Source organism: Tiliqua scincoides, chromosome 3 (assembly GCF_035046505.1).
Source record: "Tiliqua scincoides isolate rTilSci1 chromosome 3, rTilSci1.hap2, whole genome shotgun sequence".
NCBI classification, from domain to species: Eukaryota; Metazoa; Chordata; class Lepidosauria; order Squamata; family Scincidae; genus Tiliqua; species Tiliqua scincoides.
The window spans coordinates 162,672,931-162,699,251 of record NC_089823.1 but is presented as its reverse complement, the minus strand read 5'-3'; the positions used below and the strand labels follow the sequence as shown (position 1 = coordinate 162,699,251).

The following is a 26,321-nucleotide window of genomic DNA, read 5'->3' as shown; positions in this document are numbered from 1 at the left end:
AGCCAGAAGAAATGGAAACTGAGGGGGTTAAGAAAAATCTACACAAAATTTGGTGTTGGCTGTATTGCTCCCAGTTTCACCAGGATTGGCCACCATATGTTCAGAAGTAAGCAGCTTTGCAGACCATTTATCTCCTGAAATTTAACTGATGAAAAACAAAGGCTGTGAACTTGTGACATTTCAGTTATTTTCAGCAACTACACAATATGAGAACTTCTGTTCTTGATGGTCTTCAGTTGATCTATTTGACCTATTCCACATTTTCTTAAATGTAAAATAAAATTGATGACTTGAATATATGTGGAGTATATAAAAAGAATCCTGTCCATTTTTGTTAGTAAGTTCCATGTTTAATTCTGAAAAATTCCTTCATAACTAATATGTTATAAATTGTTTCAAAAGGTAGTATCCAGAAAAAGCCACAAATTTTTACTCAAGCATAATCCTGTTGAAGTCTGTACTTAAGCAACACTGCAATCTTATGCATATATAGTCAGAAGTAAGTACGACTGTGTCCAATGCGGTTGTACAGCCAAGTTGTATAGGATCACAGCTAAGTGTTTTAGAATGTTTTCAAAGTTGGATTATAGAAGTTTCACATAGCTTCACCATTCTACATTCCCTGCATTTACAATATGATTTTCCTTTAAAGGAACCATCTTTGTGCTTGCAAAAATTGCATTATATCAATTAATTATTCAAATAACTCAAAATATATTATTTATGCATACCAAGCAATAAAAGCTGGTCTCTCCTTTTTGCTGTTCCAATCCCAAGGACATACCAGTCTGTTTTATTATGAATGGGTCTTGACATGATGGTGGCATACAGGAGCAATGGGAGGCAACAGAGGAGAGAAGATTCCAGTTTCTTATTATACTCACTGCTCACACTTTGCAAGGCTGTATGTAAGTAAGAGGTAATTCCTAAGCTAGTGAAATTCTACAGTGACCATTTCATCCTGTAAGGTCTGTGATTCATCACCACCATTTACAGGGTGAGACCCCAGCAGTCTAAACAATTTCCAGAAGATCAGGCTGATAAGTTGTTTTCAAGAAACATCAGTCATGTTCCAGGAGGCTGTAAATACACAGAAGAGGCGACAGATAAGGAGCACCCCTGCTTTGGCAGACAGTTATTCCTTTTCTGCCTCATTTGTCTTGAATTATTAGCACAAAACTTGGAAAGGCGAGCTTCAAAGCTTGCTTTTCCCATTGGTTGGCTCCAAATCTGCAAGTGGAAGTCCCAGAGGCATTCCTGGGGCTTGTGCTACTCCAGGGCCATTCCTTGAAATGCCGCCTTCTGACCTGGAAGTACAATTGTGGTGGCATGATGATGTCACTGCAATTACAGTCAGGCCTCGGCATCCCTTCTTGGGACCCCCATGGATGCTGAAACCCACAGATAATTAAATCTGTGGTTGGGTGGCAGGGGACCTACAATGTGACCAGAGGTGGCCTTTGGTCACATCTGAAGGGTGTTCTGAGATGTGAGGAGGCTACATGGAAGGCATTTAAGATGCATTTACGGTTTTTCTAAAAACCAGATGTGCATCTTAGATGCTTCCCATAGACACCCTGAGATGTGGGGAGGCTGCATGCAATCTCCCCACATCTCAGAACACCTGGACATGACCAAAGGACACCTCCAGTTACTCCAAAGGGTAGAGTCCAACTCTTAATGGGGCTCCCGGGGGGGGGGTAGTGTGTATGGCAGTGCCGCCCCCGTAGGCATGCCACCGAGGGTCACTTGCCTCCACTGACCCCCCCCCATGCTAGTGGAATGTCCACTCATTAGCTAACAGGCCACTCCTGTGTAAGGCTGCAATCCTATAAACCAGTGGTTCTCAAACTGGTGGGTCGCAACCCCCCAGTTCATGTAATGCTTCCCCATCCCTTTAAGGGGCAGGGGAAGGGGAGGGAGGCAACTCCGTTTTGCAGGAGGTGCTTTGCGCCTGCTTTTAGTGAATGTTCCAAGCCTTGGGAGCGCTGCGCAGGGTTCCCCACACCTTCTGCAGCCTGCTGCAGCCCTGCCTACATAACATGAGTGCAAAGCACCCCTCTCGCGCGCGCCCCCCCCCCCCAGCAACACAATCCTGGGGATCTTGTCACTTCCCTCGCCCCTTCCCCTACAAGAACTTACTGAGGGAGTAAAGCTCCCTTAAAGTTTGAGAACCTCTGCTATAAACACTTTCCTGGGAGTAAGCCCCACTGAACACAATAGGGCTTACTTCTGAATAGACATGTATAGGATTGTACCCTAAATCCCCTCTTACGCATGCACAGCAATGAGACACGCTCTGCATCTTATGGTGGTAGGGCAGTTGCAGGGGGCTTCAGGGTAAGGGAACCTTTGTTCCATCATGGAAGCGAACACTGCATCCTACATTGGGGAGGCAGTTGTAGAGATCTCCTCAGGGTAAAGGAAACTTTATTCCCTTACCCTGGGGAAAGCTCCTGCTTTCCCTATGGATCTCCCTGCTTCTGCACCAGCTATTTTACTGGTGTAGAACTGAGGAGAGTAAGGAAGAGGGAAAGAAAACAGCTGCACCTGACTGCTGCCAATACCACCCTCTCCTCATGCAGAAATACCCCCATTCTCCCCATCCCTCTCACTACCCACCCTTAGCGCTGACTCATCTGGTGCCTGTGGGCAGCAATCTCACTGCCTCCTTGTGCTCACCAGCAGTATCAGCAATTGTCATACACTGCCAGGGTTTTGGGGCACTCAGAGTTCTTGGTTCTCAAACCCTAGAGCCCTCAAGGGCCCCTGTTCGGTAGTACTGCCACCACCCTGTATGTGCCAGTGTCTCAGTCCAGGGACACTGAGACCCTCTTGGCTTAATTCTATCCCTTGCAGGCACTGAGCACTTTCTTTAATTAAAGCCTCAGTCCTCAAGTTACTAGTCCTCAATGAGTATTTGGTAGCTTGCTGAACGGCTAGGCAGGATTCTGAACCTTTGTCCCCAACAGACAATGAAACAACTTAGAAAAAGGATTTTTACATTATTAAGTAGAAGGGTTACATAAAAGGCAGCAAATGCTAGAGGCATAAAACTTCTAGGAAACATCTCAGCATTAAAATAACAAAACTAACTGGCTATCTCTATTATTCCCCAACTCTCACCTGGGTCAGCTTTCTGTTGTGGATCTTTTAGCTCCCAGTTACCTCTGAGGCCACATGGCCCTGGTGAACCAGGCTCTCCCTGCAGGATGTTGCACCCACAACCTTTTCCACCAAAAAAGGCCCAACACCCCCTTTGGGCTTTGTTCTTATACTTCGCATCCTAACAGGATGCAGGTGACTTTGTACTTATTTAAACTGTCCAATCAGAAACTCTTGGAGACAGAATCTTCCTTAAGTGGGGCTGGATGCTAGCCCTCTCAGTTCTCCCATTCCCACTGGAGGTCCACAGCTGCATTCCCTCCTTGATGGGCACCTTTCTGTCTGCTACATTATCACCTTCCATTGAGTTGTTAATTCTGTTGGCTGTTGTTACTCACATCCTTGCAGCTAGAAACTGCAAACCACTTCTCTGTTACTGTTCAGTTCAGTAAGACCTTTATTGGCATAAAATACAGAGAAAGAACAGAACAAAACAGAAATATGCAAAGACAACACAACATAAGCATAAACATCAGTCACTGCCCAGAGTCCCAGGGCTCTGCCTGGCTATTACCTCAGATAAAAAGGAAGTGACATTATCCAGAGTCTCAGAATCAGGTGTGGAAAGGAGAGACTGAAGCATGATTGAATCCTCCCAGCCCTGCATCCTAGCTAACAATGGGCCTAGATATTTCTTGCGTAACGCATCATGTAGTGGGCAGTAAAAAAAGGTATGCATTAAAGTCTCAATGCAATCCCTACCACACTTGCATTTCCTCTCTGAGTAGGGAATACCGCTGAACCTGCCTGTTAACAAGGCAGATGGAAGAGCATTACACCTTGCAAGTGTGAAAGCTCTCCGGGCCTGTGGGCACACCAGGTGGTAAAAGGAGGAGGCCGGTTTCCCAAAACTGACTGGAATATGGAGATGGAGTGGAGAACATGTGGTTCTGGCGGCACTAAACAGCTCTTGTTGTTCAATATCAGGAATTCTTCCTTTGACGATTCTGTAAGCTGCATCACAGCCAATCATACCTAACTCTGCAGTGTCCAGCCCTATTGACTTAATTTTAGTTAGAAGATCAGTGATCTCTATAGGCAGGACTGGATCCGATAATAATTGGTGCATTAGATCAGAAGAGGTAGGGTTAAATAAAATCTTAAACCAAAATTTCAGAAGTCTTAACCAAGCAGTAGTCCTTAATCGAATTAACCCCACCTTGAGACATAGAACTGAGTAGGGAACGCACCTGGGTAAGCCCAAAATCTTCCGTAAAAAGGAGGCTTGGATGCGTTCTAGTGGCTGGTTAATGACCTTATACCAGACAGGAGAGCCATAAAGAACCTTTCCCTTAAATGCCTCCAGAGCGGCTGGAACATAACCATTGCCGCAGGTGAAAAAGAAAAGGGAAATAGCTGATGAAGCTAGTTTGGATGCGTTCTGCACTGCCTTACAATGAAAAGCCCAAGTGAGCCTGTAATGGAAGTTGATACCCAGGTACTTGAAATGCTTAACCTGTTCCATTTTGTTGCCATTACAAGACCACTTAAAAGCTTTCCATCTGTTAGCAAATATCATTATCTTAGATTTAGCATAATTGATCTGCAATTTGTTGGTCAAAAAATACTCTGTGGCGTAACTGAGCAGACGTTTCAGGCCAATCCTAGTATGAGATATCAGTACTGCATCATCCATGTACAGAAGTAGCGGCACTTGGCTTGCGCCAAGCTTTGGACAATGGCCATCTACTTCCTTCAGGGAAGGGGCAAGGTCATTTAGAAATAGATTGAAAAGCATGGGGGCCAAGACACAGCCCTGTTTGACCCCTTTGTTAGTGATGATGGAGTGAGTTAGATTCCCCCTCCAGGAGCATCTAACCCTGCAGGAGGTATTTAAATGGAGGGACCTAATCAGCAGCAGTAATCTTTTATCAATCCCCATGTCCTCCAACTTGGCCCAAAGAAGCTCCCTATCCACAGAATCAAAGGCACCTTTCAAATCAAGGAAGGCTACATAAAGATGAGCCTTCCATATCCTAACCTGTTTATAGGCCAAATGAGACAGGATCAGGCAATTATCCAAAGTTGATTTGCCCGGACAGAAGCCAGATTGCTCGGGGCCTAAGATGCCTTGTGAAGTAACCCAGAGAGTAAGTTTATTGCATAGATATTTAGCATAGATCTTACCTATTACAGAAAGCAAACTGACAGGCCGAAAGTTTCCTGGTATGGTAGGGTCACCCTTTTTATGAATTGGCACCACTGTTGCTGTAAGCCAGGCACTGGGCAATAGGCCAGAGCTGTCGATCATTGTAAAAATGTGGGCAAGTAACTGGGCCTACCATTCTGGGTCACCTTTTAAAAGCTTGGGTGGTATTTCATCTGGACCTGCGGCCTTCCCTGGCTTCAATTGCATAATTAGCTCTTTAATTTCATCAGGGGTCACAGGAGGCCAGATAGGCAGATCCACAGAGGTGAAGTCAGGGTAGGTGTCTGGGGATTTGCTCTTATCATAAAAAAAGTCTGTAAGTGTTGAACCCATGTATACGAAGGAATAATAGCAGGGTTGTATGTTTCTGATCTCTGTTACTGGTTAGTTTGGTTCAGGCTCTACATACTACTAGGCCTAAACTGTACATATTCATGACAGCGATCCAGAATCCAGGCATGTTCCACTGGCAAACAGCTTCAGATAGGATTCAGCTGTAAGACTCAAAACATAAGCCCCCTCCCAAGACTTTACTCATGTGATGTGCATGGGCCATAATTCACCTATTGTTGGTTAGAGTTCCAGTCCAGATACAAATCTCTTGAATTTCGCCTGGTAAGAAAGACTACAGTCACCTTAGCAAACTACCATCAAAACTGAGTTGAGAAGTTAGAATTATATTCTTCAGGCCATGGCCACTGAATCCACCTGCAGCCTCCCCATCCCTCAGTTCTTCCCCCCTGCCTCATTTCACCCCATCCCACCCTGTTCCACTCTTTCTCCACCCCTTCTTGTCTGCCACGTTGGTTTACCTGCTCCAGCAGGTGGCCAGAGCTCCAACAATAAGAACATAAGAACATAAGAACAGCCCCACTGGATCAGGCCATAGGCCCATCTAGTCCAGCTTCCTGTATCTCACAGCGGCCCACCAAATGCCCCAGGGAGCACACCAGATAACGAGACCTCATCCTGGTGCTCTCCCCTACATCTGGCATTCTGACTTAACCCATTCCTAAAATCAGGAGGTTGCGCATACACATCATGGCTTGTACCCCATAATGGATTTTTCCTCCAGAAACTCGTCCAATCCCCTTTTAAAGGCGTCTAGGCTAGACGCCAGCACCACATCCTGTGGCAAGGAGTTCCACAGACTGACCACGCGCTGAGTAAAGAAATATTTTCTTTTGTCTGTCCTAACCCGCCCAACACTCAATTTTAGTGGATGTCCCCTGGTTCTGGTATTATGTGAGAGTGTAAAGAGCATCTCCCTATCCACTCTGTCCATCCCCTGCATAATTTTGTATGTCTCAATCATGTCCCCCCTGAGGCGTCTCTTTTCTAGGCTGAAGAGGCCCAAACGCTGTAGCCTTTCCTCATAAGGAAGGTGCCCCAGCCCTGTAATCAGCTTAGTCGCTCTCTTTTGCACCTTTTCCATTTCCACTATGTCTTTTTTGAGATGCGGCGACCAGAACTGGACACAATACTCCAGGTGTGGCCTTACCATCGATTTGTACAACGGCATTATAATACTAGCCGTTTTGTTCTCAGTACCCTTCCTAATGATCCCAAGCATAGAATTGGCCTTCTTCAATGCCGCCGCACATTGGGTCGACACTTTCATCGACCTGTCCACCACCACCCCAAGATCTCTCTCCTGATCTGTCACAGACAGCTCAGAACCCATCAGCCTATATCTAAAGTTTTGATTTTTTGCCCCAATGTGCATGACTTTACACTTACTGACATTGAAGCGCATCTGCCATTTTGCTGCCCATTCTGCCAGTCTGGAGAGATCCTTCTGGAGCTCCTCACAATCACTTCTGGTCTTTACCACTCGGAAAAGTTTGGTGTCGTCTGCAAACTTAGCCACTTCACTGCTCAACCCTGTCTCCAGGTCATTTATGAAGAGGTTGAAAAGCACCGGTCCCAGGACAGATCCTTGGGGCACACCGCTTTTCACCTCTCTCCATTGTGAAAATTGCCCATTGACACCCACTCTCTGCTTCCTGGCCTCCAACCAGTTCTCAATCCACGAGAGGACCTGTCCTCTAATTCCCTGACTATGGAGTTTTTTCAGTAGCCTTTGGTGAGGGACCGTGTCAAACGCCTTCTGAAAGTCCAGATATATAATGTCCACGGGTTCTCCCGCATCCACATGCCTGTTGACCTTTTCAAAGAATTCTATAAGGTTTGTGAGGCAAGACTTACCCTTACAGAAGCCATGCTGACTCTCCCTCAGCAAGGCCTGTTCGTCTATGTGTTTTGAGATCCTATCTTTGATGAGGCATTCCACCATCTTACCCGGTATGGATGTTAGGCTGACCGGCCTATAGTTTCCCGGGTCCCCCCTCTTTCCCTTTTTAAAAATAGGCGTGACATTTGCTATCCTCCAATCTTCTGGTACCGTGGCCGTTTTGAGGGACAAGTTGCATACCTTAGTCAAGAGATCTGCAACTTCATTCTTCAATTCCTTAATAACCCTTGGGTGTATGCCATCAGGGCCCGGTGACTTATTGATCTTTAATTTATCAATGAGGTCTGAAACATCTTCTCTTTTAACCTCTATCTGACTTAACTCCTCGGTTAGGAGGGGCCGTTCGGGCAGCGGTATCTGCCCGAGGTCTTCTGCCGTGAAGACAGATGCAAAGAACTCATTTAATTTCTCTGCCATCTCTAAGTCTCCTTTTATCTCCCCTTTCCCTCCCTCACCATCCAGAGGGCCAACCGCTTCTCTGGCGGGTTTCCTGCTTCTAACATATTTGAAGAAGCTTTTATTATTCCCCTTAATGTTGCTGGCTATGCGTTCCTCATAGTCTCGCTTGGCCTCCCCTATCACCTTCTTACATTTCTTTTGCCACAGTTTATGTTCCTTTTTATTCTCTTCATTAGGGCAAGACTTCCATTTACGGAAGGAAGCTTCCTTGCCCTTCACAGCCTCTCTAACTTGGCTGGTTAGCCATGCGGGCACTCTCCTGGATTTAGTGGAACCCTTCTTTCTTTGCGGTATACACCTCTGCTGGGCCTCTATTACTGTTGTTTTAAGCAGCCTCCATGCACTCTGGAGAGACTGGACTCTTTTTACCCTCCCTTTCAACCTCCTTCTAACCAGCCTCCTCATTTGAGGGAAGTCCGCCCGTCGGAAGTCAAGGGTTTTTGTTAGAGATTTGCCTGGTATTCTTCCCCCAACGTGCACATCAAAACGGATCGCAGCATGATCACTGTTCCCCAATGGCTCAGTAACGTTTACATCTCTAACCAGGTCCTGCGTACCGCACAAAATTAAATCCAGAGTCACCTGTCCTCTGGTGGGCTCCTTGACTAGCTGATCTAAGCCACAGTCATTTAGCACGTCAAGAAATCCGGTTTCCTTATCGTGACCAGAACACAAATTGACCCAGTCAATATGAGGATAATTGAAGTCCCCCATGATTACAACCCTGTCCTTCCTTGTCACCTCCCTGATCTGTTTCCTCATTTCAAGGTCCCCATCAGATTTCTGGTCTGGAGGACGATAGCACGCCCCCAGTATTACATTGCTGCACAAGCCTGGTAATTTAACCCACAGAGATTCTACGGTGGAGTCGGACCCACCTTCAATCTCTACTTTGCTGGATTCTATCCCTTCCTTAACATAAAGGGCCACCCCACCTCCAACACGCCCCTGCCTGTCCCTCCTGTAGAGTTTATAGCCCGGGATTGCGGTATCCCACTGATTCTCCGCATTCCACCAGGTTTCCGTTATGCCCACTATGTCAATATTTTCCCTTGTCACCAGACATTCCAGTTCTCCCACCTTTGCTCGTAGACTTCGGACATTTGCATAAAAGCATTTATACACGGAATGCCCCAGGATGGGCTGCTTATTTGCTCCTTTGTCCCCGCATCCTCTCATTGTGCCAAACCGTCTATCACATCCCATCACCCTACCTTTCCCAATTTCTTCTCCTACCCTGCCTTTGTCTTGTTGTTCTCTAACCTCCCCATCCTCATCCCATAGGGATGAGGAGTCCCGAACCGGATGCCCCTCGGCTCCTGTCGGCCTTCCCCCAGGGATCAGTTTAAAAGCTGCTCTGCCACCTTTTTAATGTTATGCGCCAGCAGTCTGGTTCCATTCTGGTTCAAATGGAGCCCGTCCCTCTTGTACAGGCCCTGCTTGTCCCAAAACGTTCCCCAGTGCCTAACGAATCTAAACCCCTCCTCCCTACACCACCGTCTCATCCACGCATTGAGACCCCTGATCTCCACCTGCCTAGCTGGCCCTGCGCGTGGAACAGGTAGCACTTCAGAGAACGCTACCTTTGAGGTCCTGGCTTTCAGCTTCCTGCCTAAAAGCCTAAATTTGGCCTCCAGGACCTCCCAGCTACACTTGCCCACGTCGTTGGTGCCGACATGCACCACAGCCGCTACCTCTCCCCCAGCACTGTCTACTAGCCTGTCTAGACGAGAAGTGATGTCCGCAACCTTCGCACCAGGCAGGCAAGTCACCATGCGGTCCTCACATCCGTCGCAAACCCCCCTCTCTATATTTCTAATAATCGAATCCCCCACTACAAGAAGCCCCCGACCCCCCTCCCGCCGAGGAGTATCCCGAGTGCGTTCAGATACGGGCCCATCCCCTGGAGAAGGGATCCCCCCTAGGGGATTGTTTCCCTCCTCTCCAGGATGACGTCCTCCAGTCCCGAGACTTCCCACCCGGGCAGCCGAGGAGCTGCACGCCTGAGGTTGGGACGAAGCCTGATCGTCCCCAGAAGTCTCCCTACGGTCCTCCTCTGGCTGCCTGCGCTTCTCCAGGTCGGTCACCAAGGCTTCAAGGGAGCGGACGCGTTCCCTGAGAGCCTGGAGCTCCTTGCACCGAGGACACACCCATGACTTATGCCCCAGAGGCATATAATCATACATGTGGCACTCGATGCAGAACACTGGATAGCCCCCACCCTGCTGCTGGCTGTCTGACTGCATAGCTTTTTTGTTGTTGTTGTTGTTGTTGTTTTATTTATGGGTCCTTTTAAAAACCGTACACTGGATAGCAGCCCTCTTCTCAAGGGAAGAGGAAGGGCAGTGTATGGGGCCCTGGCCTCCTCGCCCTGCTGCTGAACTCGCCCAGATGCTAAACTCTTGTGCCTTACCTGGCACTTAGTTCCCAGAGGCACTGGGTTCCCAGAGGCCACACGCGTCTGCAGAGAGCCTCACGCGATGGCCTGCCTAGCTTTATACTCCTGGCTGGCTCCTCCCCCCTCCTTCCTTCCTGATTGAAAGGGGGCTGGTCTTCCCAGGTGAGTTTACAAAAGCTCAGGAAGGCAAATGGCTGCTGATGGGCGTGACCTACTCTGCAGGCTCCTGAATGGACTGCTTGGATTAGCCTAATGGGGCTCTTAATGGGTTGGGAATTGGCCCTTCCTAGGTCCTTTCCCTCCTAGTTCTGTTCTCTTAGGCTGGACTGTTTTTGTAACCTCAAGCTAGTTTTTATTTGGGTTTGTTTAATTATTTATTGCTCTCTAGATCCTGTGTCCCAATTTACTGACCTGTTTAGGTTATGCACAATGCACTCAGGAAGGTTCCAACTATTCAGTGCGCTGCTGGAGCATGCTCTATAGCTGCTTTACAGCAGCCAGTGGAGCAGCGCAATATGGTTGGGCTGTTTTACTAAGGCTTAGAAATAGTGCCACCTACTGACAAGGTAGTATATATATATATCCATAATCCTTTCCAAGAGCATCACTGGAATTATCTGTAGTTGAAGGCCATGCGCTGTGGGAGCATGTACCATTTTGTATATATCACAGAAATAGTATGGTATGGTATGGACCCATCTGATTAGATGTGGAAGTAATTGCATAAAACTAGATTAAATGGGAAGGGGAAGTTATCTAGGCTCTCAATCCTGCTATCAATAAAAAAGTCTCATTTTTTTGAAGTTGTTCATCAAAAACAGAAGCTTCTCAGGTATTCTGTATTATAATAATTCATAATGCTGGATAAACAGTCCAAAGCAGCGTGTTTGATAGTGCTGAACTTTCATTTTAATGCAAGGCAGAAGAGGGGAGTTGGCACAATCATAAAAAGCAGTTTTTAATTTATAAGATCAGGGAGATGCTATATTTAAATACATTTGGAATATCCTGAGTTGCCACTTATCTGTCCTCAGTAAGAGGAGGAGAGGAGATACTGGCGTTCCTCTTGTACCCACATCCAGGCCACATGTTCTTCATTATACCTTTTTCTATTATACCTTCTTCTGTATGTTGTATTTTTTAAATGTTTAAGTAGTTCATATTACACAGGAGTGATCTTTATTTCATTGAAGATAGTGCAGCAGAATTCATAATGGTAAGTTACTCCAGTTCAGTTACTGATTTATTTAGAATATTTATCTCCTACATCTCAACCATAGTTTCCAAGGCAACTTATAGCAACATTTTAAAAAACTGATACAAGAATTTTAAAAAAGACTTCAATGTAGTAATCTTAATTAAGGTATAGTGGAATGGAGCGTCCAGAATCTATTGCTAGAGGTGTTTGAAAATTGTGCTATTTATTTTACTCAAAAGCAAGCCCCTTGTGTTCTTACTTAGTACCCAATCATATCCAGCAAAGAAACAGAGGTTCCAGACAGCTACCACTTGATCCTGTGCTGGATCAAAACAGGCTAGAGATCTCCTTGGAGGGAAAAGGACATTCCTTCTCTTCCTCTGAGTGAAGCCTCAGCCTGCTCAATGGGGCTTCTTGAGTCAGTGCCAGCTATTTCACTGGTGCAGGCTCAAGAAGCCCTGTGTCGGGCTTTGAAGCCTGACACAGGGAATAGGATTCAGTGGAAGAGACTTTGCTGGTCCCACCCCCTTCCTGGGCCTCACCTCTCCCTCTCCATATTCTGCCCTCTCATTGCCCTCCCTTCACCCTCCCACTACTCACCACGTAAGCAAGTGCAATTATAGATAGGGGATTTGGTCCATAGTGGTTTTATTAATTCCTGATCAACTTCTGAACACAAAAGGGCTCAAAGCAGTGGTTCCCAAACATTTTTGACCTACTGGGCCATTGGCTGGAGCTTCCAATTAGGGCTACAGTCCTAGACATTGTATAGGGCGGTGGATTTTTTTTTTTTTTTGCAAGGATTCTGCGGCTCTTCTGGCTCGTCTCCATGGCTTCCCAGGGAGCCACAGCTCACAGTTTGGAAACCACTGGCTTTAAAGTCTACTCAATACAGTAAAGTGAAAGGAATACAGATGTTCGATTTTTCACCTACTTGTATGCACCTTGAGCAGTTCTATGCTGGGAACTGAATGCAAGCCAGACCAGAATTGATCTTGTATTAGGAAAAGAGTCATACAGATTGCTAGATAATGAAAATATGGGTTGTATTTCAAATTAAATACAATTTAGTGTTACTCCAGGGTCAGTGTCTTTCTGATACTGCATATTAATTATCAGCCAGCCCTATGGTACTTTATAATATGCTTATCACAGAATCTAAGCAAAAAGGGGATAAACAAAAATGTCATGAAAAGAACCTATAATAATAATAATAATAATAATAAAAGTCCAGTCATATTCATGTTTACTCAGAAGCAAGTGATATTGTGTTCAGGGGAGCTTACTGTTCACTGAGTGTGTTTGGAATTGCAGCCTCAATACTTTAAAATTATATTGTAAAGTAATTTTGCAAATAAAATTCACAAAAATTATGTTCCTGCATTTTTTCAAGCCCAGGAGCGCCTATACCCATTTATGGCCTACATGAAACAAAGAAGTGACTTCCCTAAAGCTTCCTGGAGGAGACTTTTTTACTAGACAGAGTGGATTTTTTCAAACTATATATAGTGTGTGTGTGTGTGTGTGTGTGTGTGTGTGTGTGTGTATGCACATGAGCATTTATGTAGCACACATACTAATTATTTAAAATGCTTCAGATAAATTTTCTCAGTTACCCTTACAACAATCCTATAAGGCAGACCAGTACTATTACCCTAAATTGCAGGCGGAAACTGCCTTCTTCATTAGAGCACTTCCATTATCTCACATGATTAAGACATGCAGAGCCTTCTGATGTGACTTTTAGGCCTTGGCCATGGTTAAAGAACTACCCACAGATTTGCTTGTTTGTTATGAACTCATGTCTGATATGTAATATTGATATGTCACCCTTAGAGAGCTAGAAATTGCACTGTAGATCAATTTAGGCTGAAATCCTGTATGCACTTAACTGGGAGTAAGTAATGTAACTTAGGGCACAATCCTAACTAGGTCTACTCAGAAGTAAGTCTATTTTGTTCAGTGGGGCTTACTCTCAGGAAAGTGTGCTTACGATTGCAGCCTTAATTGGATTTACTTCTGAGCAGGGATGGGCCGCAATTCTGATGACTCGGGCTTGAGTTGCAAAAACATGCATTTTTTGCGACTTGTATAGACTTGAGTCACACAGGGTACTGACTTGGGCACTGACTCAGAACTTGGACGTTTTACCCTAAAAATGAAAAGGCTCAAATAGACTTGAGTCAAGACTCACTTTTATGCGTGCTTACGACTCTGTTTTGTATGTGTGCTTTTTTGCCTTTTTCCCCCCCACTTCCATGACTCAACTTGTTTCTCAAAAAGACTTGAACTTGTGTCAAAATGACTTGAAAAACGGCTCTGGATGAGTTGTGACAGCCGCCATTATGACTTGTAGGCAACTTGAGTCAAGGGGGCAGAGACTCAGGACTCAACCCCATACTTGGTGCTGTGGCTCTGGCACATCCCTGCTTCTGAGTAGAAATGTCTAGAATAGTAGCATCAGACACTGCTTTGGGTTTCAAGGAGTTACAGTTTGCAAAACCAGCCAAATGGGCAGGGGAAGGCATTACGCAGAAGCTTGTCTTTCTAGAACTGTTTCCAGTACTGGGAATGATCTGCCGTTTGACAGAAGGATTTACAAGCAAGACTGTTGGATTCAGTTGAAATAAGATGGGAGATAGATGCAGAGGGTCAACAACCAGGCATCATGATCTCATGAGATTATGCAGGTGTGCTGGCCGTTGGTTCTTCATTGTGATGTTTCATATCCAGTACTTTGTCTCATTTCTAGGTGAAGTGGCACAAATCTCAAAAGTATATGTACTGAAGAGTCTATTGTATGTAGGGACCACAAAGACTGGCAGGGATTACTTTAGTCCATCCCCCAACCAGGTACAGTTAGGAAAAAGGGCTTGGCTGTGTTTGGCTTGGCTGGCATTTCTGGCCAAAGTTATGGGTAGGGGAACTGTATTTGAACTATAGCAATGGGCTTCAGAAAATAAACACAGTCTACACATACAGCCAAGGGCTCTGATTTCAGGTCTAAACACCCATGTCTGCAAGCGATTGCATTTTCTACTTATACCATGTTAGGACTTTTTCTTCAACAGATAGAGAAGCAAGAAAGAAAATAAGAAATTGTGGTATTTGGAAGCGGGAATGGTAATGGCTATGCTCAGAGAGAAAATGGCAAACTGCTTTTTTGCTGAATAACCTGAAAATTTCTAGAAGTATCCCCGGAGATCATTTTCTGCTCTTCACTTCCCAATTCAAGTGCATTTTCCATGAAGAAACATTCCACCAAGAAACATAGTACTGCAGTCTCCAAGATGATGCAACATTCAATAACATAACCACCTTGAAACTACAGTACTCCCCTGGCTCTCTGCAGCTGCCAAATAATGATTAACAAACAGGTATCTTGAATGGATAGACAATAGTTTTAATTTTTAAAATAATATTTTTTTTCTTAAGTTCAACAGTGTGTGCCCAATTAAACTGTTTCTTCACTGTGTGAAAGTTGTTGCTTCAGTCTCCTTGTGTATGGAATGCTTCTCATAGTTCCTTTCATACAGCATGCGAATTAGTTGCAGGTTTCGTGTTGCACCATTTCAAAAAATAGAAATTTTCTCCCAAGATCTGTTTAATCTTTCATTTTCCAGATAAAAATTATTCAAGAATATCTTATGTAAAATGGCAAATGAAACTAGAAACAGTGCAAGCATAGTAATATGCAGAGAGCTCTTTAACAATAACAGCTTTAATGTTTAGTGTGTTTAGTTTAGTGTGGCATCCTTCTTAGGCATCCTATAAATGCCTAGCCAATAAACTCATACATTGGTGGGACAAATGGTTGACTGGGAACTAGACTTCTTAAGTCAGTCTTATAAAGAGGCTGTAATGTTATGCTTCCTCTGGAAGTTAATCTGAAAACAACAAATGTAACCTAAATGCTGGGTGAATGTTTTCCATGCTTTCTCCCCCAAAATGTATTCTGTCAATTTATATATGCTAAAGAATATATGCTAAAATAAATATTATTTTATTATATGTGATGATTGTGGCCTTGAGCTTGAGTTGTTTTTGCCTGCCTCCAGGTTTCTCTGCTCCAGATCTTTGTGGAATTTGTACTTCTTCCAGGCTGTCAAAGGCAGGGGCCATGGAGGGATATCTACTGCCTGATCTATGTCATATTTTCCATCCAGTTAGTTCACAAGTTAGTTTCCCACATCCTTGTTCTGCCAAAGTTAGAGAGATTGTTCTAGCTGTTCTGTAGTTGGTAGTATGTACGATGCAGAGTATATAGAATAATTTCTAGTACTGAGGACTTTGGTCAGAACAAATTGAAGGGCAAATAAAGCTTATCTGTAGTGGGAATGTAAAAATGTGATGCCTAATTAGTCTGAGGATTGCTCAGAATTGTGTGGTCCTGCACTCTTTCCCCCCCCCCCCCCATTAAACTGGCAAGAAGTAGAAATGATTTTTTGGAACTGGATTTGGCAATTCTCCCACTAGGAATACAAGTCTTTCCAAACTGGTTAGAGTTCAAAAGAGTTTGTTTCATTTATTGTGGAAAAGGTATAAGAGAATGGCAGTTGCTTTGACTTTGGCATTTGCTGCAGAATTCATTACCAAAAGACCACTGGGGATATAAAGTCAGAACTTTAGCAGAGGGTCACAGGAATTTCTGCTATCAAAAAATCCTTTTTCTATAACATCTCAAAAAAGACATAGTGGAAATGGAAAAGGTGCAAAAGAGAGCGACTAAGATGATTATGGGGCTGGGGCACCTTCCTTATGAGGAAAGGCTACGGCGTTTGGGCCTCTTCAGCCTAGAAAAGAGACGCCTGAGGGGGGACATGATTGAGACATACAAAATTATGCAGGGGATGGACAGAGTGGATAGGGAGATGCTCTTTACACTCTCACATAATACCAGAACCAGGGGACATCCACTAAAATTGAGTGTTGGGCGGGTTAGGACAGACAAAAGAAAATATTACTTTACTCAGCGTGTGGTCAATCTGTGGAACTCCTTGCCACAGGATGTGGTGCTGGCGTCTAGCCTAGACGCCTTTAAAAGGGGATTGGACAAGTTTCTGGAGGAAAAATCCATTATGGGGTACAAGCCATGATGTGTATGCGCAACCTCCTAATTTTAGAAATGGGCTATGTCAGAATGCCAGATGCAAGGGAGGGCACCAGGATGGGGTCTCTTGTTATCTGGTGTGCTCCCTGGGGCATTTGGTGGGCCGCTGTGAGATACAGGAAGCTGGACTAGATGGGCCTATGGCCTGATCCAGTGGGGCTGTTCTTATGTTCTTAACTGTATCCGCAATATAGCAGTGGTGATCATCAGCTTCTAATCAGAAACTAACCTTGTGGAGGTAGTGGAGCAGCCCTTATAGGGCATCAGTATAAATCTCCATTACCAGCAGCCTTTCCCTGTGTTCTGTTGGGGCATTGTCTGATAACACGGAGATGTATGATTGCTTTTGCTGGTCCCATCCCTGACCTTCATGCATCCATAGCACTGCTCCAGGTTGCATAAACAGAAAGGAAAACAAATGCAATTAGGATTCCGAATCTCACATGCAAACTACACATAGGGTTGTCTCACCCCTCTGTGTGCAATCAGAATTCTAGCATAATCAGGGTTTCTGTCTGTGAATACAGACTGCACGCATGTACAGCGATATGCATGTACTGTTGCAAGGTCCCCAGCAAAGTTCAAAAAGCAAACAAAAAGGCAAGAGTGGTGATCATCTGCAAGCTTTATTTCGTTGCCAGCAGTGGGCCTCTCAGAGACTCCTTGTCCAAAATGGGGAGCAAAGAGAGCTACGCGAGAACTCTCAGTGCCTCCAGAGAATACCAATGTTCCAATATGAGCCCTTTGCTTATATAGGATTCTGGCTTCTTTGTTTGAAAAATCTCACTGTCATTGGCTGGGGGATCATGACATCAGAAATGGGGACTTTCTTAGGATTGGTTACAATCTTACAAGCATCCGATTGGTCAGTCTCAAATTTCAGTTTCCTTATAAGGCTAGGTGCACATAGAAAACATGGTTTCCAACAACCACTAGATGGCACTGTTTACCCATTTATTGCAGAGCTAGTTTGAATTTCTCTCTATCAAACAATGTAGACTTTTTATAAACTAAACTTTTGGTTTTCTATAATTCTCAGTATGTATATAAACTTAATCTAATACCAAACAGACTGAATTCTTCCTGCAAACAAGGATTTTCAAGAGATTTCTCTTTGTTAAATCCTGCTTTCTTTGTTAACTTAGAGCTTCTAATGATGTTTTCCAGATCAGGAGACCCTCTTAGGAATGCTCTTTGCTTATCTGTTCTTGTCTTAGCTGTTTTGTAGGTGTTTGTATCTACCAAGTTCTATCTCTGTCTGTCAAACAAGATAGATTGTTCTTTCATTAAACTGCTTCTGACCTCAACTATCTGCTCTTGGTACCAAGAGAAAGATATAAATTTTCTGGTCACTCCCTAGCTCTCTGTATGTTGTTTCTTATCTAGTTGACAGGCATGATATAGAGTTGAAATGCCTTTGCTTAAGATAAGAATTAGGTGTTTGTATTACTTTTGATTAATTAACTTCTGCCAGGTTGCATCTTTGAATTACAACTCTCAAACTTGTGACTTCAAGCCCCCCTCAATAGTTTTCCTCTTTCTGTGCATTTTGATCTAACTATTTTTAACAGCTAAAATTCACTCTTTCATTTATTTTGTTAATTGTGTTCTTTAACCATTAAGGCAGTAAAGAGTAATTCATTTGGCATTTCTATGAATCTTGGGTGTGTGGCTTTGGCAGTTTCCAGATACCTTCTTTTGTTAATTTACAACCTTAGAGGCACTACTCATTAGGCATTAAGAGTACACAGTAGCCTGTCATTAGAACAGATCTGTAACATTTTCCCAAATGCAGTCACACATCATGATGCTGCTTTGGTATATACAAGACTCTTTTGACATGAAACTTTCTAATATCTAGTGCACATTTTGGTTCTAAAGAAAGCTTGTTTAAAACCTAAATTGCTCTTTATTCAGAAACAGGCATTCAAGTTTGAGAGTGTAATTTTAAAGACACTCCTCTGTTCAGCCTAGCTTCATCCATCTTTCTACCAATTAGCTTGACAGCTGGTAAATTCCAGTCTCCTCCTTATCTGATGCTTTTGACAACTTAGCAATAAAACATCCCCTGATTTACGATTTGCCTTCAGCTTTGCTTTTTTAAACTTCTTCAGACTCAGAGATGGATTTAGCTGGCTTGTGGGCATGCTAAACACATATAGGTTTTTTAAGCATTTGAACATTTCTCTATTAAGCTGCTATAATGTGTGAGCATGGCATTACATTTGCTTTCATTGAACATTTGGTCTGTAAGCATAACATTTGTTTGTGTTTGGGTTATGGCTTTTCTTTAGCTTGCATCAGTACAACACATTTTCCTTTTCCACTGAATATGGTGGGATTCCATTTCCCCTCTACATGCTCAGTCAATGCATGGATGGAACATGAAGAGAGAGCTTATATGCAGAGGTGCAGCATTGCTATTTCAAGTACACTGTGACTCCGGCCACCCATTCAGCTCCAGCTAAGTCCATGTTTTATCTTCCAGCATTCTGGAACCTGATTTTATCCAAGGTCCCAACACAGAGGCTAGCCCCAGCAGAAGCAAGAGGCTAATGATGTAGAAAACAGGAGAGTTACATGGAAGGATCACAGAAACTGTTCCATACACTGCTCTTTGTGTGCACAGGAGGTTGGTTTGCAAGCTAAACTTAATAATGGCAGGGTAGGTGTATTTGTTGCTTGTGGCAAAAATAAGCATGTGGCACCTTTAAGGCTAACACATGTTGCCGTTTGTCTCCTATTGATAAAGATTTCACACTTTCAGTTTTTAGATTAGCCTTAAACTGCACAGGAAACCAAATGTGTGAAGCTTCATATAAGTAGAATACATCTTCTCCTATAGGCTGGTTTGGTCTAGGTATTATATTGACATACCAGGAACTTGAAAAAATAAAGGTTCTCAACGCTATTTCAGGCAGTCACGAAAAAGTATTCAAAAACAGAATATAAAATACATAGTGTCATAAACACAGAATTTTAAGAGAGCTCAGGTCTTAATCATGACCACAGCTATTGCATGCTGCCCAGAGAAATTTTCTTTGCCGAAGCCCCTGTTCAGCTGTAGGCTAATGTAACAAGACAGAAATAAAAAGATGCCACCACATTATTCTAAGCTATTTTCTATGTTTATTAACTTTACAATTATTATTATTATTATTATTAACAGTATTTATATACTGCTTTTCAACAAAAGTTCACAAAGCGGTTTACAGAGAAAAACCATTATCGAATGGCTCCCTGTCCCAAAAGCGCTCACAATCTAAAAGATGCAAAACACCAGCAGATAGCTACTACAAAAGACACTGCAGGGGTGAGGAGGGCCAGTTACTCTCACCCTGCTAAATAAAAGAGTACCCACTTGAAAAAGTGCCTCTTACCCAATTAGCAAGGGTTTTACACTTTCTTCAATAGCAAACAAATATTTTGGGAATATATGAATGCATTTAAATTTAATCTGTTTATAAATTCATTGTTTAAAAGGCAAGTGGGTAGTCAACTGGAAAGTGTTAATTCATAGAAAGCCCTAGTATATTTATGAGCAAAAGGCCCAAATCCTAGCCATCTTTTCAGCACTAGCATAGCTGGCAGCAACTGTTACCCTGCACATGCCCGATCTCGTCTGATCTCGGAAGCTAAGCAGGGTCAGGCCTGGTTAGTACTTGGATGGGAGACCGCCTGGGAATACTGGGTGCTGTAGGCTTATACCATAGTCTTTTGAGACTGAAGGTTGCCAACCATAGCTGTGCCAATGAGGTGTGTGCTGCATCCTGCAGTTGGGTGGCACTCACACAGGCCTTCTCAAAGCATGGGAATGTTTGTTCCCTTACCTCGGAAATGCATTGCCCTTATGCCAGAGCTGGAAAGTGGGTTAGGATTGTGCCCAAAGAGTCCTGATCCCTCAAAGGGTGCAATCCTAACCAATTTTTCAGCACTGATTTAGCCACAATGCAGCCCCCAAGGTAAGGTAACAGACATGCCCTTAGTTTGAGGAGGCCCCCTTGACTACCTCCCCACTGCAGGACGTAGTGCATACCACATTGGCACAGCTATATCAGTGCTGGAATGTTGGTTAGGATTGCACCCAAACAGTCTTAACTACAGAGAGTGAGGTTTGGCTGAGTAGAGTTCCTTGTCTCGAAGTGTTTATTTTGTCCGCTAGTCTTGCAAACAGTTCAACTGGCAGATATTCAGAATCAGCTGCCAAATGCAGTTTTATAAACTCATAAAGACTAATTCCAAAGAGCACACAACAGTCCAACCAGTGTCATGTTAACAAGCATGATCAATCGGGATCTTCTAATATCTACCAGACGGCGTTCGTCATTTACAACACATCTGACAAATAGAAACGAACAAAACAACCAGCCAAAGCAGCCAAAAATGTTGCAGATGTAATGATGATTCATCTAAACAGAGGCATAGCTAGAGTCAAATGATAAGGGCACCTGTCCGGTGCCATGAAATAGCTCTCATGTAATGACAGGTTTTTTTCAATATGGATATATTCTCAAGATGAACAGTAACAGCTGTCTTTCAGCTTGCTGAGAGGCATACAGCACAAGCCTATGCATGTCTACTCAGAAGTAAGCCCCATTAAATTCAATAGGACTTAATCCCAGGAAAGTGGGATTGCAGCCTTAGGGTGTGATCCCATGCACACTTTCCTGGGAGCAAACCTCATTGAACAGGATGGGAGTAACTTTGGAGGAAATGTGCATGGGCTTCCACTTTTAGTGAAGGTAGCAAGTTTGGTGGAGTGGCACCCTCGCTGATTCTCTGTGCTCAGGCTCACACAGTAAAGCACATTCAGCCCTTGAATGCTGTTGATAGGAGAGGAAAGAGTTCGAGATATAAGGCCCTGTTTAACTACTTTTGATTAGATAGCCACACAACTGGTTAAGAGGCACTTTTTCAAGTGGGTGCTCCTCTTTTATTTAGCAGGGGGAGAGTAACTGGCCCACCTCACCCCCCAGCAGTGTCTTTTCTAGTGGCTGCCTGCTGGTGCTGCATCTTTTTAGATTGTGAGCCCTTTTGGGACAGGGAGCCATTAGTTATTTGATTTTTTTTCCCTGTAAACCGTTTTTTGAACTTCTTGTTGAAAAGAGGTATATAAATACTGTTATAATAATAATAATAATAATAATAATAATAATTAATAAGCAATGATTTAATAACACCGCTTCTGAGCTGATTTGGTTTAATGTAGTAAGCAGCAGGAGCAGCCTGCTTGGGCTGTGAAACCTAGAAATTTCATCAGCAGTACCCATAAGAGTATATTGTACAACTACCATTGGCTCATTACAGGATTTCCCAATCACTTCCCAAATGGGTCAGTGCTGGGGTGAGTGCTGTTTTATACTTGATTTAGGATGTAGCATGTATATGTAAGGGTTATACACAAATATATCCCATAAGGCCAGATGGAGCAGGGTCTGAAGTGAGTGGAAAATTGTGAGCCTGCCCCAGGCCTAGAAATTTTTCCGTACTGGGAGGTGGGGGGATCCTGCCTTTCTTCCAGACGGTGAGGTGACACAGAAGACTGAAAGGAGCAGGTTCCTGTCTCAGAGGAACTGCTTGGATTCGTTCCACCTTTTATTTTTGTTTCTGAGGGCTGCATCAGACCACCCTGCTGCAAAAGAAAAGAAATAACTGAGGTATGCCTCGCTGAGATTTGTGCTTCAATAAGACTACTTGGTGAATGCTCAGATTAACGATGAGCGGCGCCAGCTTAAATCTTAATAGCTTTTGCAGCATGCACTTCTGCCTTCTGCTTGTTGCCAGGCTACAGGAGCCACCAAGCCGTAACAGTAACAGTAACAGCAACTGAACACCAAATGAATACAGCAACATTCAAATTCACCAGATGTATGAAGCTCGGGCTGACTTTTAGAGAACCATATTCAAGGTGGGAACATTTTTCCTAACCTGGGTTTGAAGGTCTCGAACTGATGGTTTGGCCTGGCTTCCACCTACAGTATCAGACTAGGGATTGATAAAGCAATGCAGGCCTACTCAGTGATAATCCTGATTGTCAAGGTGCACTACCACAGTACAAAAGTCACAGCTTTCCAAAGTGCTGAAAAGATCTGCTTGACTCATTCCTAAGATCTACTATAAGATTGCAGTGCTTCTTGGACACCCCTCTTCTACCAGCCTAAAGACATGATGTAAATGACTACCAACCCTTGTGCAAATACAGTGGTGCCTCACAAGACAAAATTAATTCGTTCCGCGAGTCGCTTCGTATTGCGAAATTTTCGTCTTGCAAAGCGCGATTTAAAACAAACCAAAACAAAAAAAATGCAAAAAAATTTGTCTTGCGAAGCACGGCCATAGAAAAATTCATCTTGCGAGTCACCAAAAAAATCACAAAACGCTTTCGTCTTGCGAGTTTTTCGTTGCGCGAGGCATTCGTCTTGCGAGGCATCACTGTACCCTTTTGGATTACTATGCTTACACTCTAAAGCCCCAGTTATCCAACCCTTAGATAGCTGCTCAAACAAGTTTCAATTTCAATTCAATTTATTTGCTTAAAACCATAGGTCGTTGCAATACATTAAAAGAAAAAACAACAAAATATATAACAATAACCAATAAAAGCACTCATCCTTAAGATTTATGGAGTTTTGCACTGATCTTTTTTGTGGCTTTAGCAAACTTTGCTACTTGATAGGTGATAGTAACATCTGTACCCGCAAGCAAACTGCATAGCTGAACAGGCAAGGGTCTATCATGCAATAGTCTAAGTATACCAGCAAGAAATTGATTCCTAGGATGTTCATACAAGGGACAACTAAATAAATAATGAAAGATATCATCAATAACCCCTAGTCCACATAGACAAACTCTTTGATAAAAGGGGGCTCAAACAAGTTGTAACATGCTAGTCTCTTGTCTCTTGTCCTTTTTCCACAGGACCCAGGACAGATGACAACAGCAAAATAAAAAGTATTAGAAAACAACAAGAATTTCCATCATCATTGTTATTGTTGGGTGGCACCACCAAAGCAAGGAAACTGCGGCTGCCACCCCATCTTGTTTCATCACCAGCTGAAGCTAGAAAGTAAGTGTTCTGATCCAGAGGAAACCAACCACAGATTGTGACACTGGCCTCAATAAAAAGTTTGGTTTTTCCCCAAGGAGTCAGGGCAGCTATGGTGTCTCTGAGCTGACAATTGGGAAACCAGATTTCCATAACTAATGCTTGAGTGAGTCAATAAAAATCCATACAACCCACATAATCTCATAAACAGATTGATGACAAAACAAATCAGAAATGCAGCGTGACAGGAATGGAAAGATAAGCTCATCTTTTATAGTGTCATAATAAAAGTAAACAATTGAATCAGTTATACTTGTGGTTAAAACCAGGTTGTGGGAAGCTGTCTTTCAGCTTTGTGGCCCTTGGATGAAAACTGTGAACTAAGAAAGTAGGCTTATGTTTTGTTGCATCACGCCTTGACAGAGGAAGAAGTACAGAAAATCAGTATTAGGGGAGAGGAAGTTAAATGGGAAAAAACTTCAACTTCTCAAAGTGGTTGTAAGACTTGGAGTCTGCTCAGAGAATGGACTGAAAGAAGATCAAGGGCCATTTGGAGTTGACTGCTGTTAGTGATTTTTAAAACGACTCATTACTACTACAAAAATTGGCTCTCCTTAAGAGCCAAAAAATTGTTTCATTTTGAAAACAAGAATTTGGCTGCTACAGCTCTTCCTTGTCAGGCACCATGGCGTTGGAGCTATGAGGCCCTGATCTTCTGCTCCTTACATCACCTGCTGTTGCTCAGTTCAAGCTGGGACACTCGCTCAGTAGCTCAGAATCCTCCTGGTCTGGGGAATCAGGTCTCAGGAAACCAATCCCAGATCACTATCAGGTATTAAGTGTCCAGATCTGTTGCAACTTTTACTGTGGAAGATCACCAGGTTGCCTCTCTGTACCACAGACTACTGCCTTGCCTTGCCTTGCCTGCTCCCTGTCTGCCTGAAGGCACTTGCCTATCTCAGGCATGAGAGCTTGTCATAACCACCAAAGAGAATGAAGACAGGCCAGTTCTCATCAGAAAACTCTGTTCTCAGCATGTGTTCCCCCTGAACCCCCCCCCCCCAAATTCCTACGTGTAAAAGCTTCTCTGCTACATCCACTTGTCATTTCAGGACCTGTTCCCATCAAAGAAGCATTCATTACAGACCCTAGAGATGAATGTGATGTGGTAGATAGCTTCCCAGCCCAACAGTAGCATAGAGCTCAAAATCATAAGAATGTATTTCTGTCCTTTTCTGCATAGGATTACAGCCTGAATGTAGCCTGTGATGTACATACTTCTCAAAATTCATGTCCTGTCTTAACTTGTGTACCCAGATTACTTTGCAAATTACAGTCCAAATGAGTACAAAGGGAAATGAGCCTATTGACACCTGTTGGGCAAATATGGTGTTCTGTGAGGAAAGGGGAATCCTTTCCCACAGCATCTGGAATAAGGGAGTTACACTGCAAACAAAATTGATCTATTCATTTTCATGTCATGGTCACACACCTGAAATCCAAACCATAAAGGAGACTCTTAGTGCCATTAGGAATACTGAGGGTAACCCAGCCTTAGGGACAGTTGAGGGGGCAGGCTGGGAGAGGGAGGTACAAAATGCCTCTCACCTTGCACTTGCTGCCTCCCCCAGCACGCCACCTGCCTGGTAGCTCCATCCAGCTGCCCTAATCTTGCACGTCCAGGGAGTGTGCGAAAGAAGGATGGGTCAGGCTAAGTTCCTCCTGCTTTAGCTCTGCCACTACTTCCTGTAAAGTGGCTCGCAGAGAGACTTCTGGGAGTGGAGAAGTTCCAACACCTTGTTGGAACTCCAGCCAAGCTACTTTGCAAAAAGCAGCAACAGGGTGGGGGCTGCACATTGGTGGGAGTAGGAGAGTGGGTGGTGGAATATGGGGGTGGGTTTGGGAGGCAGATCAGCTTGGACCACTCCTGGAAATACTGAAATTCTGTGGCACATTCAGCTGTTGTTCCTCTGGGCCAAACTGCGCATGACTTTCAGTTTCATGAGTCTTCCTACCAGCACTCATTTCTAAATGAAAGATGCCTGAAATTGGGAGCAAAGCAGGGATGAGGGGCTGCTGTGGGACCCTTTTTCTTCTATTTATTTGCTCAAAGCAACCCTTTACAAAGTTACAAAGAAGGGAAAGGGTTAAGTAGCCTTTCCACTACCAGTACTGATTTCATCCTCCTGCAGCTGTTTTTCATTTTAAAAAAAACACCTAAGAAGAAAGAAAAATCACAGAACTGTTGTGTTTTCCCCCATCCTCAATTTGTCCCTCTCTCTGATGGAGAAGAATCCATGTTCCATTTTCACATGGGGCAGAACTGGGCTTGTCATCTCTCTCTGACTAAGGACGCAATCCTAACCAACTTTCCAGCACTGACCTAGACACAATACAACCCCAAGGTAAGGTAACAAACATGCCCTTACCTTGCAGAGGCCCCCTTGATTGCCTCCCCGCTGCAGGATGCAGTGCACTCTACATTGGCACAGCTAAGTCAGTGCTGGAAAGTTGGTTAGGACTGCGCCCTAAGAAAGTTAGTT

At 43.8% G+C, this 26,321-nt stretch overlaps 1 pseudogene; it reads left to right on the top strand.

Moving 5' to 3' along the window:
* Positions 1 to 20,316: 20,316 nt before the first annotated feature.
* LOC136646568 (5S ribosomal RNA) lies at positions 20,317 to 20,436 on the top strand (annotated as a pseudogene).
* The last annotated feature ends 5,885 nt before the right edge of the window (positions 20,437 to 26,321 follow it).